Below are 9,748 nucleotides of genomic sequence, written 5' to 3'. Positions count from 1 at the left end.
GAGCCGGGGGGTGCTGGAAACCGTCAACGCCCTCTGGGTCCTCCTTCAGGAGGACTCGGTACTGGCGTTTGCCGTACCAGACGCCTTCGTCCCTGACCTCTGTCGGTTTCCCCACTACGGTTACATACCTCCCTAGGTACGCTGTTACCCGCTCCGCAGGCACGTAGGGATTGTACGTGCAAACCGTAATGGTCCTCTGGTTCGTCTTCCTCATAGGCTCCGGCCTGAAATCAGAGAAACCAGGGTGCTTACCTTTCTCCCTGACCAGTCTCGTTGCCTTTTCATACGCCGCGTCCGTGGCCATGTAGGCCTCCATGTATCTCTCTGCCTTGTTGTCCTGGAGGCAGTAGAGATCGCCGGCAACCAACTGCAAGATCCCTCGCAGGAAGGTCACGAAAAAGGCCTTAGCAGTCGGCATCGGCTCCGTCTTCTTTGTCCAGTGGAACCGGATCAAAGTTCTCTTGTCCGCCATCTCTGAGGGAGAAAAAAGGGAACAAAAGGGAAAAAAAGGAGGGAAAGAGAGAGAGCAAAAGGAGCAGCGAGGGAGCCCTGGCCTTTGTCCTTGTGGGCAAAGCCCAGCGAGGTGCAGGCGCAGGAGGAGAGAGAGAGAGGAGAGCGGAAAGTGCTTCCGGGTCTCAAGGAAGAAAGCAAGCACCGCGGGCAGGCCACGTGTACCTGCTCCCAGCCAAGAGGCCAAGGAGGCAGAGAGAGAGGGAGAGAGAGAGAGGGAGCGGATAGCGCTTCCGAGTCTCGAGGTGGAAAGCAAGCACCGCGGGCAGGCCACGTGTACCTACTCCCAGCCAAGAGGCCAAGGAGGCAGAGAGAGAGGGAGAGAGAGAGAGAGAGCGAGAGAGAGAGGGAGCGGATAGCGCTTCCGAGTCTCGAGGAAGAAAGCAAGCACCGCGGGCAGGCCACGTGTACCCACTTCCAGCCAAGAGGCCAAGGAGGCGGAGCAAGAGAAAGGGGGAGGGGAGAGGAGAGGAGAGAGCAGAGAGAGAGAACGTTGATGCCGGATTCCACCCAGCTCAGCTGCTGCTTGGCCTTAACCCCCTAGGCTCAACCTAGAGCGATACCAGCTCAAGCACTCTTCAGAATCTTCGATCGCCTTCTAGACCTCTGGCAAGACAAGAACTGCGGGCATGCCACTTGAACTTGATCTTAGCCAAAAGGCCGAGAAGCGATGCCCACAAAGGCGCGGAGCGACGCGCGGGCGTTCCGCTGGCGCACAGTGGCGCAGGCCGACTCCTCTGGAGCCCGGGACCCGCGCAGCTGCCGGCCTCCCTGCAGCCAGAGGCCTCAAAGCGGGACTCTGCTCCCCCTCTCTCTTGCCTGCCTGGCTGCCTTCCTGCCAGTCCCGGGCGGGGGCCCTGCTCTTTGATCTTCTGTCAACGGCCCGACAACGACCGCAGCCGCAGGGGGCGCCAGCCGCCCGGCCTCCTTAGCTTAGGCCCCTCCCACCGGCAGCAGCTGTGCCCAACCGGCTGCGAGCGAAAGCCGAGCGCCAGCACCTGCGGGCAGAGGCAAGGGGCAGCTCTCTCTCCGGAGGGAGGGACGGGGACGCGCGCGCACGCACACACGCCTGCCTGCCTGCCTGCCTGCCGAAAAAAAAAGAAAGAAAATGTGGATATACTAAGTTTTTTGGAGGGAAAACGCCCAGCTGTCGAAAGGGGCCCGCCTGCAGGGACGGGGACGGACACGCAAGCAAGCAAGCAAGCAAGCAAGCAAGCAAGCAAGCAAGCCACGCCGGCCTCCCTGGGAAAAGGCTGAAAAACCTAAGTTTTTTGGAGGGAAAACGCACGGCAGCCGAAAAGGGGGCCGGCCTGCTTGCCCAGAGAGTCGAGACGCGGGAAAGCGCACAGAGGGAGCACGGGAACGGAGAGGGCGAGAGAGAGGCGGACACAGAGACACACAGATGGACGAGGGACGAGGGACGAGAGACGAGACCCGAGAAGAAGGAGCTCCAGTCCACTTCGCTCGCTACGTCTGTCTTTTCACCGCTGAGAGAAGGTGGTGCACCGCTCCCGGAGGCGCTGCAATACCGGGCCGATGCGTGGAGAGGACGGAGCAAGCTCCTGATCCAGCTCCCTGTTCCAAAAATCCGTTTAATATGTGGTCCCCCGATGGGGGACGTATCAGATATTAAACTGATAAGAACAGATTTTTTTTTTCTTATAAAATAGACTTTATTCGGAAAAAAAACACATCTCAAAAGGAAAACATCTCATACAATAACACTCCACAAGTTAAAACAACGGCGGAACGGCGGTGATTGTCCGTTTTCAATCCTTGCAAGGGTGGGCGGATTTGCGCTATTATGAGTGTCCCTCCAAACCCTACCGCTTGCTGTAAACCATTAATCCCTGTACAGGGTCCATAGGCCTTTCCAGCGCTCCTTTGCCGTGGGGAAACCCCATTTAGCAACGTCGCGCTTCATCCTCCTCCTGAGGTCCGCCAGGATCCTCTCCTCCAGCTCCCTCGCTCCCCACTCGATGTTGTGCCGGATGAGATTGTTCCTCGCGTCCCACAGGCCTTTCTTTGTGAGGGACAGCAGCAGCCACAACAGGAACTGCGTCCCCCTGTCCAGTCCGGTAGGTGCCAGCCCCAGCAGAACGTACTGGTAACTGAGCACCGCACCCGTCCCCAGGAGTTGCATGGTGTTGTCCATTCTGCCCCACACCGCCTTGGCGAAGGGGCAGCTCCAGAACACGTGCTCCTGAGTCTCCTCGACGAAACACGTGTCCCGGGGGCAATGCGGATTCCTGGTAAGCGAGTGTCTGTAGAGGACCTCTCTGGTAGCCAGTCTCTTGTGTACGGCCATCCAGTTGAGGTCCTTCAGTTCGTTGTCCAGTTCTTTAGGCTGCGTCCTTTCCCAGACTTGTCTGGGAATTCGCAGCCTTTCGTCGGCGACCAGATGCCCCCTCACCTCTTTGTACAGAGCTCTGTGGTTGGTGCAGAGCTCTGGCTGTCTCGTGGCCTCGTACCTCCTGCTCCACTTGACAGCGTGGGTGTAGAACTTTGGTCGCCTCTCTGCCTTGGGCCCAGTGTTTGACCACTGGACCAAGTGCCTCATCGGGATGGAGAGCCACAGCCTGACAAAGTACTGGTACTTGTGGCCGATGGGCTCCCGCAGCGCCCGACAGAGGTTGCAGAAGAAGATGCAGTCGAGTTTCAGGGGGAAATGTGGGACATCTCGACCCCCTTCCTCGACCGGCTGACACATCCGGTTTCTCGTGATGTACTCGTACCTGCCGCCCCAGACGAAGCCGAAGATCATCCCTTGCAGCGCTCGTCTGAGTCTGGCCGGCAGCGGGTACACCACCGCCAGGTAAACCAAAGCCGGCAGGACGTCTGCTTTCAACACCGTCACTTTCCCTGTGTAGGACAGCGACCGCGTTTTCCACAGACCCAGCTTCGCGTTCACCTTGGCGATCCTCTCAGTCCAGTTGTTGGTCTCGTTGTCCTGGCTCTGGAAGGAAACCCCCAGTATTCTGAGGGGCTCCGTGCAGAGCTCGAGACCCTCCGGCGCCGTCGTCCTGTGCTTCCAGGGCCCGAAGAACTTCAGTTTGCTCTTTCGGCGGTTGAGCTTCGACCCCGAGGCTCTGGAGTATTGCTCCATGACCTGCAGGGCCCCCCTCAACCCCCTGTCCGACCTCAGGAACAGCGTCGTGTCGTCGGCGTACTGGGAGATCTTTAGGGTTTCCCCCGCGCCTCCCGGTATCTCCAGGCCGTCGATGACGGGGTCCCGTCTCACCGCCTCTGCTAGGGGCTCTGTGAAGAGGACATAGAGAAGGGGTGAAAGGGGGCAGCCCTGTCGTACTCCGGATTCCTGGGGAATGAAATCCCCCAGGTTTCCGTTCACGTTCACTCTGCTGCCCACGTCAGAGTACAGAATCTGAATCCAGCGGCTGAAACTCTCTCCGAAACCGAAGCGTTCCAGCACCCTGAACAGATAGCTGTGGTTCACTCTGTCGAAGGCTTTCTCCTGGTCCAGGCTGACCACCATCATGGGCACGTTCCGGTCCTCGGCCCAGGCGATGGCGTCTCTGGTCAGCTGGAGGTTCCAGCTGACGGATCGCCCCTCCACCCCACACGTCTGGTCGCTGTGGATGATGTGGGGGAGGGCGGTTCTCAGTCTGCCGGTCAGGAGCTTGGACAGGATCTTTACGTCCACGCAGAGCATCGTGATCGGCCTCCAGTTTTTGAGGTCGGCGGCGTCTCCTCCCTTGAAGAGCAGGGAGATGACGCCCTCCCTCATGGTGTCTCCGAGTTTCCCCCGGCGGAAGATCTCCTGCGCCACTTCCACCAGATCTGCCGCCAGGGTGTCCCAGAAGCAGGTGTAGAATTCCTTGGGGAGTCCGTCCGGCCCCGGCACCTTGCCATTCTCCATGGACAAGAGCGCCGCCTTCAGCTCCTCGGCCGTGATCGGACCCTCCAAGTCCTCCCTCACCTCCTCCGGTACTCGTGCCGTCAGCCCCTCCAGAAAAGCATCGCCTGCCTCCACCTCCGTCTGCTTCTCTGAAAAGAGCTCCGTGTAGAAAGCGGTGGCCGCCTCTACTTTGTCGCTCTCGTCCAGCACTTCCTCTCCATCTCTCCGTCTCAGGCTGTGGATCACCCTCTTTTTCTGGGCTCCCCGGACCTGGTTGAAGAAATAGGAGGAACAGGTTTCATTATTTTCGTAATGCTCCCTCTGTGCTTTGACGAGGAAAGCCTTGGCTTTCTCCGTGTGCAGTCTGCGGAGCCTCTCCTTCAGGTCCCGTGCCCGGGCTGAATTGAAGGCTCCTCCCCCGTTAGCCGAGCTGTACTCCTCCTCGAGTTGCCTCTGGAGTCGTGCAGCTTCCTTCCTCTCCCTGGCCGCCTTCCGTCTGCAGTACGTCTGTGCCAGGGTTCGGGTCCTGTCCTTCACCGACTCCCACCATTCCACCACGGAGCTGTAGCCGTCTCTCAGGTCTCCCCAGCTCGCGTAGTCTTTCCGGAACAGTGCCCTGAAGTCGTCTTCCTCCAGTATCTCCCGGTTCAGCTTCCAGTACCCACGACCGAATGCCGGCAGGCTGGTGTTAGCCACCACCGTCAAGCGCTCGTGGTCGGAATACCACGCCGGGGACACCGTTGCCGACTCCAGGGAGCAGGTCGTGTGCACGAAGATGTAGTCCAGGCGACTGCACACTCCCCGGGAGTTCTTCCAGGTCGGTCCGGCGTCGTTCGGGCGGCACCGTCTGAAGCCGTCTACTAGGGAGAACTGCTTGAGTAGCGACTCCAGCTCTGCCGAGCTAGCGTCGCTCCCCTTCTCCCGGTCGACGTTGAAGTCCCCGCCGAGCACCACCTGTCTGTTAGTGGTGCAGCAGCTGGCCAGGTCAGCAAACACTTCCTTCCGGATAGAGGGTTCCGTCGGAGCATAGACGTTAATCGCTCTCAACTTCTGCCCCCTCCAGTCGATGTCTGCGACCAGGATCCGGCCCTGCACCACCGAGAAGGAGGAAACCAGCGTCATCTCTGGGTTCCCGAGGAGGATTCCCACTCCGGAAGAGTGGACCCCTCCTACGCTCCAGCATGATTCTCCCTTCGTCCATTCCCTGGTGAATGTCAGCTTGTCGCTTTCATCCTTCAGGTGGACCTCCTGTAAGAAACAAACTGAGAAAGACTTTGAGGCCAGATCCTGAGAGACTCCCCGTCTTTTCACTGGGTCTCTCAGCCCTCTCACGTTAGTTGTCAAGAAGGTTAGTTTCACAGTCATGGTTAAACTAGTGAAAAGTAAACCTCCTCTCTGTACTTACAGTAGGAACTTGGGAGTCTACATCTGGGCACTGTTTAGCCTAGATGTAACTCCTCTCGTTCGGGTCCTGGGGGGAATATACTGGGCTCCCTCCAGGTTTCGCTGGGGACTGAAAGGAAAACATGCTGGACAGGTCCAGCCCTACCATCAGTCCGGGCTCCAGGGTGGCTTCAAAATAATCCTCGTCGTCCTCGAGGATACTCTCAGCCACCGCTTCGGGGAGGCTCCTTTCTTCCCTCTCTCGGGGGGTTTCGGGGGCCTCCAGTTTCTCCTGGGCCTCGGGGGAAGGGGGCTCCAGTTCCTGGGCTGCCTCTTCCTTTTGTCCCTGGGCCTCGGGGGAGGGGGTTGCCTCTTCCTGGGCTGCCTCCTCCTTTTGTCCCTGGGCCTCGGGGGAGGGGGTTGCCTCTTCCAGGGCTGCCTCCTCCTTTTGTCCGTGGGACTCGGGGGAGGGGGGTTCCGTTTCCTGGGCCTCGGGGGGGAGGGTTTCCATTTCCTGGAGCGCCTCCTCCGGCTGTTCCTGGGCCTGGAGGGAAGAAAGTTCCGTTTCCTCTAGGACGAGGAAACGGTTTTCCCTTACCACTCTCTTCTTCTGTCCTTCCGAAGGTGGGTCCGTCCTGGGTCTCTTCTCCCGCTTGCGCTTTCCCTTTTTGCTGGGAGTTATCCAGGTCCCTTCCTCCGGTCGGCCATCTTGTCCCTCTTCCTGGCGGCCATCTTGTGGCACCGATGCGGCTGGGGGTGTGGCCTCGGCAGTTTCGGGTCTCAGCGGGGGAGGTGCGGGTTCTTTGTTCTCAGCCCTCTCCCTTTGTCTGGAGACCGGTTTCTGCCTGCCGGCTTCCACCACCTGCGCAAACGAAGGTTTGCTTACCTTGCATTGGCGAAGGAGGTGTCCCTCGGCGCCGCATCCGTCACACTTTTTGGCTGCCCGGCAGGTTTTTGCCAGGTGCCCGTCCTCATTGCAGTTGTGACATCTGACGATGTCACATGTATTTGTCTTGTGGCCGGACCGTCTGCATTTGCTGCAGAAATCCGGCATCCTGGGGTAGTAGAGGTACCCCCTGTCGGCTCCGATGTTGAAGCGAGCCGGGGGGTGCTGGAAACCGTCAACGCCCTCTGGGTCCTCCTTCAGGAGGACTCGGTACTGGCGTTTGCCGTACCAGACGCCTTCGTCCCTGACCTCTGTCGGTTTCCCCACTACGGTTACATACCTCCCTAGGTACGCTGTTACCCGCTCCGCAGGCACGTAGGGATTGTACGTGCAAACCGTAATGGTCCTCTGGTTCGTCTTCCTCATAGGCTCCGGCCTGAAATCAGAGAAACCAGGGTGCTTACCTTTCTCCCTGACCAGTCTCGTTGCCTTTTCATACGCCGCGTCCGTGGCCATGTAGGCCTCCATGTATCTCTCTGCCTTGTTGTCCTGGAGGCAGTAGAGATCGCCGGCAACCAACTGCAAGATCCCTCGCAGGAAGGTCACGAAAAAGGCCTTAGCAGTCGGCATCGGCTCCGTCTTCTTTGTCCAGTGGAACCGGATCAAAGTTCTCTTGTCCGCCATCTCTGAGGGAGAAAAAAGGGAACAAAAGGGAAAAAAAGGAGGGAAAGAGAGAGAGCAAAAGGAGCAGCGAGGGAGCCCTGGCCTTTGTCCTTGTGGGCAAAGCCCAGCGAGGTGCAGGCGCAGGAGGAGAGAGAGAGAGGAGAGCGGAAAGTGCTTCCGGGTCTCAAGGAAGAAAGCAAGCACCGCGGGCAGGCCACGTGTACCTGCTCCCAGCCAAGAGGCCAAGGAGGCAGAGAGAGAGGGAGAGAGAGAGAGGGAGCGGATAGCGCTTCCGAGTCTCGAGGTGGAAAGCAAGCACCGCGGGCAGGCCACGTGTACCTACTCCCAGCCAAGAGGCCAAGGAGGCAGAGAGAGAGGGAGAGAGAGAGAGAGAGCGAGAGAGAGAGGGAGCGGATAGCGCTTCCGAGTCTCGAGGAAGAAAGCAAGCACCGCGGGCAGGCCACGTGTACCCACTTCCAGCCAAGAGGCCAAGGAGGCGGAGCAAGAGAAAGGGGGAGGGGAGAGGAGAGGAGAGAGCAGAGAGAGAGAACGTTGATGCCGGATTCCACCCAGCTCAGCTGCTGCTTGGCCTTAACCCCCTAGGCTCAACCTAGAGCGATACCAGCTCAAGCACTCTTCAGAATCTTCGATCGCCTTCTAGACCTCTGGCAAGACAAGAACTGCGGGCATGCCACTTGAACTTGATCTTAGCCAAAAGGCCGAGAAGCGATGCCCACAAAGGCGCGGAGCGACGCGCGGGCGTTCCGCTGGCGCACAGTGGCGCAGGCCGACTCCTCTGGAGCCCGGGACCCGCGCAGCTGCCGGCCTCCCTGCAGCCAGAGGCCTCAAAGCGGGACTCTGCTCCCCCTCTCTCTTGCCTGCCTGGCTGCCTTCCTGCCAGTCCCGGGCGGGGGCCCTGCTCTTTGATCTTCTGTCAACGGCCCGACAACGACCGCAGCCGCAGGGGGCGCCAGCCGCCCGGCCTCCTTAGCTTAGGCCCCTCCCACCGGCAGCAGCTGTGCCCAACCGGCTGCGAGCGAAAGCCGAGCGCCAGCACCTGCGGGCAGAGGCAAGGGGCAGCTCTCTCTCCGGAGGGAGGGACGGGGACGCGCGCGCACGCACACACGCCTGCCTGCCTGCCTGCCTGCCGAAAAAAAAAGAAAGAAAATGTGGATATACTAAGTTTTTTGGAGGGAAAACGCCCAGCTGTCGAAAGGGGCCCGCCTGCAGGGACGGGGACGGACACGCAAGCAAGCAAGCAAGCAAGCAAGCAAGCAAGCAAGCCACGCCGGCCTCCCTGGGAAAAGGCTGAAAAACCTAAGTTTTTTGGAGGGAAAACGCACGGCAGCCGAAAAGGGGGCCGGCCTGCTTGCCCAGAGAGTCGAGACGCGGGAAAGCGCACAGAGGGAGCACGGGAACGGAGAGGGCGAGAGAGAGGCGGACACAGAGACACACAGATGGACGAGGGACGAGGGACGAGAGACGAGACCCGAGAAGAAGGAGCTCCAGTCCACTTCGCTCGCTACGTCTGTCTTTTCACCGCTGAGAGAAGGTGGTGCACCGCTCCCGGAGGCGCTGCAATACCGGGCCGATGCGTGGAGAGGACGGAGCAAGCTCCTGATCCAGCTCCCTGTTCCAAAAATCCGTTTAATATGTGGTCCCCCGATGGGGGACGTATCAGATATTAAACTGATAAGAACAGATTTTTTTTTTCTTATAAAATAGACTTTATTCGGAAAAAAAACACATCTCAAAAGGAAAACATCTCATACAATAACACTCCACAAGTTAAAACAACGGCGGAACGGCGGTGATTGTCCGTTTTCAATCCTTGCAAGGGTGGGCGGATTTGCGCTATTATGAGTGTCCCTCCAAACCCTACCGCTTGCTGTAAACCATTAATCCCTGTACAGGGTCCATAGGCCTTTCCAGCGCTCCTTTGCCGTGGGGAAACCCCATTTAGCAACGTCGCGCTTCATCCTCCTCCTGAGGTCCGCCAGGATCCTCTCCTCCAGCTCCCTCGCTCCCCACTCGATGTTGTGCCGGATGAGATTGTTCCTCGCGTCCCACAGGCCTTTCTTTGTGAGGGACAGCAGCAGCCACAACAGGAACTGCGTCCCCCTGTCCAGTCCGGTAGGTGCCAGCCCCAGCAGAACGTACTGGTAACTGAGCACCGCACCCGTCCCCAGGAGTTGCATGGTGTTGTCCATTCTGCCCCACACCGCCTTGGCGAAGGGGCAGCTCCAGAACACGTGCTCCTGAGTCTCCTCGACGAAACACGTGTCCCGGGGGCAATGCGGATTCCTGGTAAGCGAGTGTCTGTAGAGGACCTCTCTGGTAGCCAGTCTCTTGTGTACGGCCATCCAGTTGAGGTCCTTCAGTTCGTTGTCCAGTTCTTTAGGCTGCGTCCTTTCCCAGACTTGTCTGGGAATTCGCAGCCTTTCGTCGGC

At 59.1% G+C, this 9,748-nt stretch overlaps 2 non-coding genes across 2 annotated transcripts; both read right to left on the bottom strand.

Moving 5' to 3' along the window:
* Positions 1-2,005: 2,005 nt before the first annotated feature.
* LOC138223387 (U2 spliceosomal RNA) lies at positions 2,006-2,187 on the bottom strand. Its single transcript, XR_011181832.1, has one exon. It is a non-coding gene; the product is annotated as a U2 spliceosomal RNA (small nuclear RNA).
* Positions 2,188-8,848: 6,661 nt separating this feature from the next.
* Positions 8,849-9,030, bottom strand: LOC138223386 (U2 spliceosomal RNA). Its single transcript, XR_011181831.1, has one exon. It is a non-coding gene; the product is annotated as a U2 spliceosomal RNA (small nuclear RNA).
* Positions 9,031-9,748: the final 718 nt, after the last annotated feature.

The sequence above is a fragment of the Lepisosteus oculatus genome, chromosome 16, assembly GCF_040954835.1.
Source record: "Lepisosteus oculatus isolate fLepOcu1 chromosome 16, fLepOcu1.hap2, whole genome shotgun sequence".
Lineage (NCBI taxonomy): Eukaryota > Metazoa > Chordata > Actinopteri > Semionotiformes > Lepisosteidae > Lepisosteus > Lepisosteus oculatus.
Note: the sequence above shows the minus strand (reverse complement) of the source record. Positions and strands in the feature narration are given on the sequence as shown.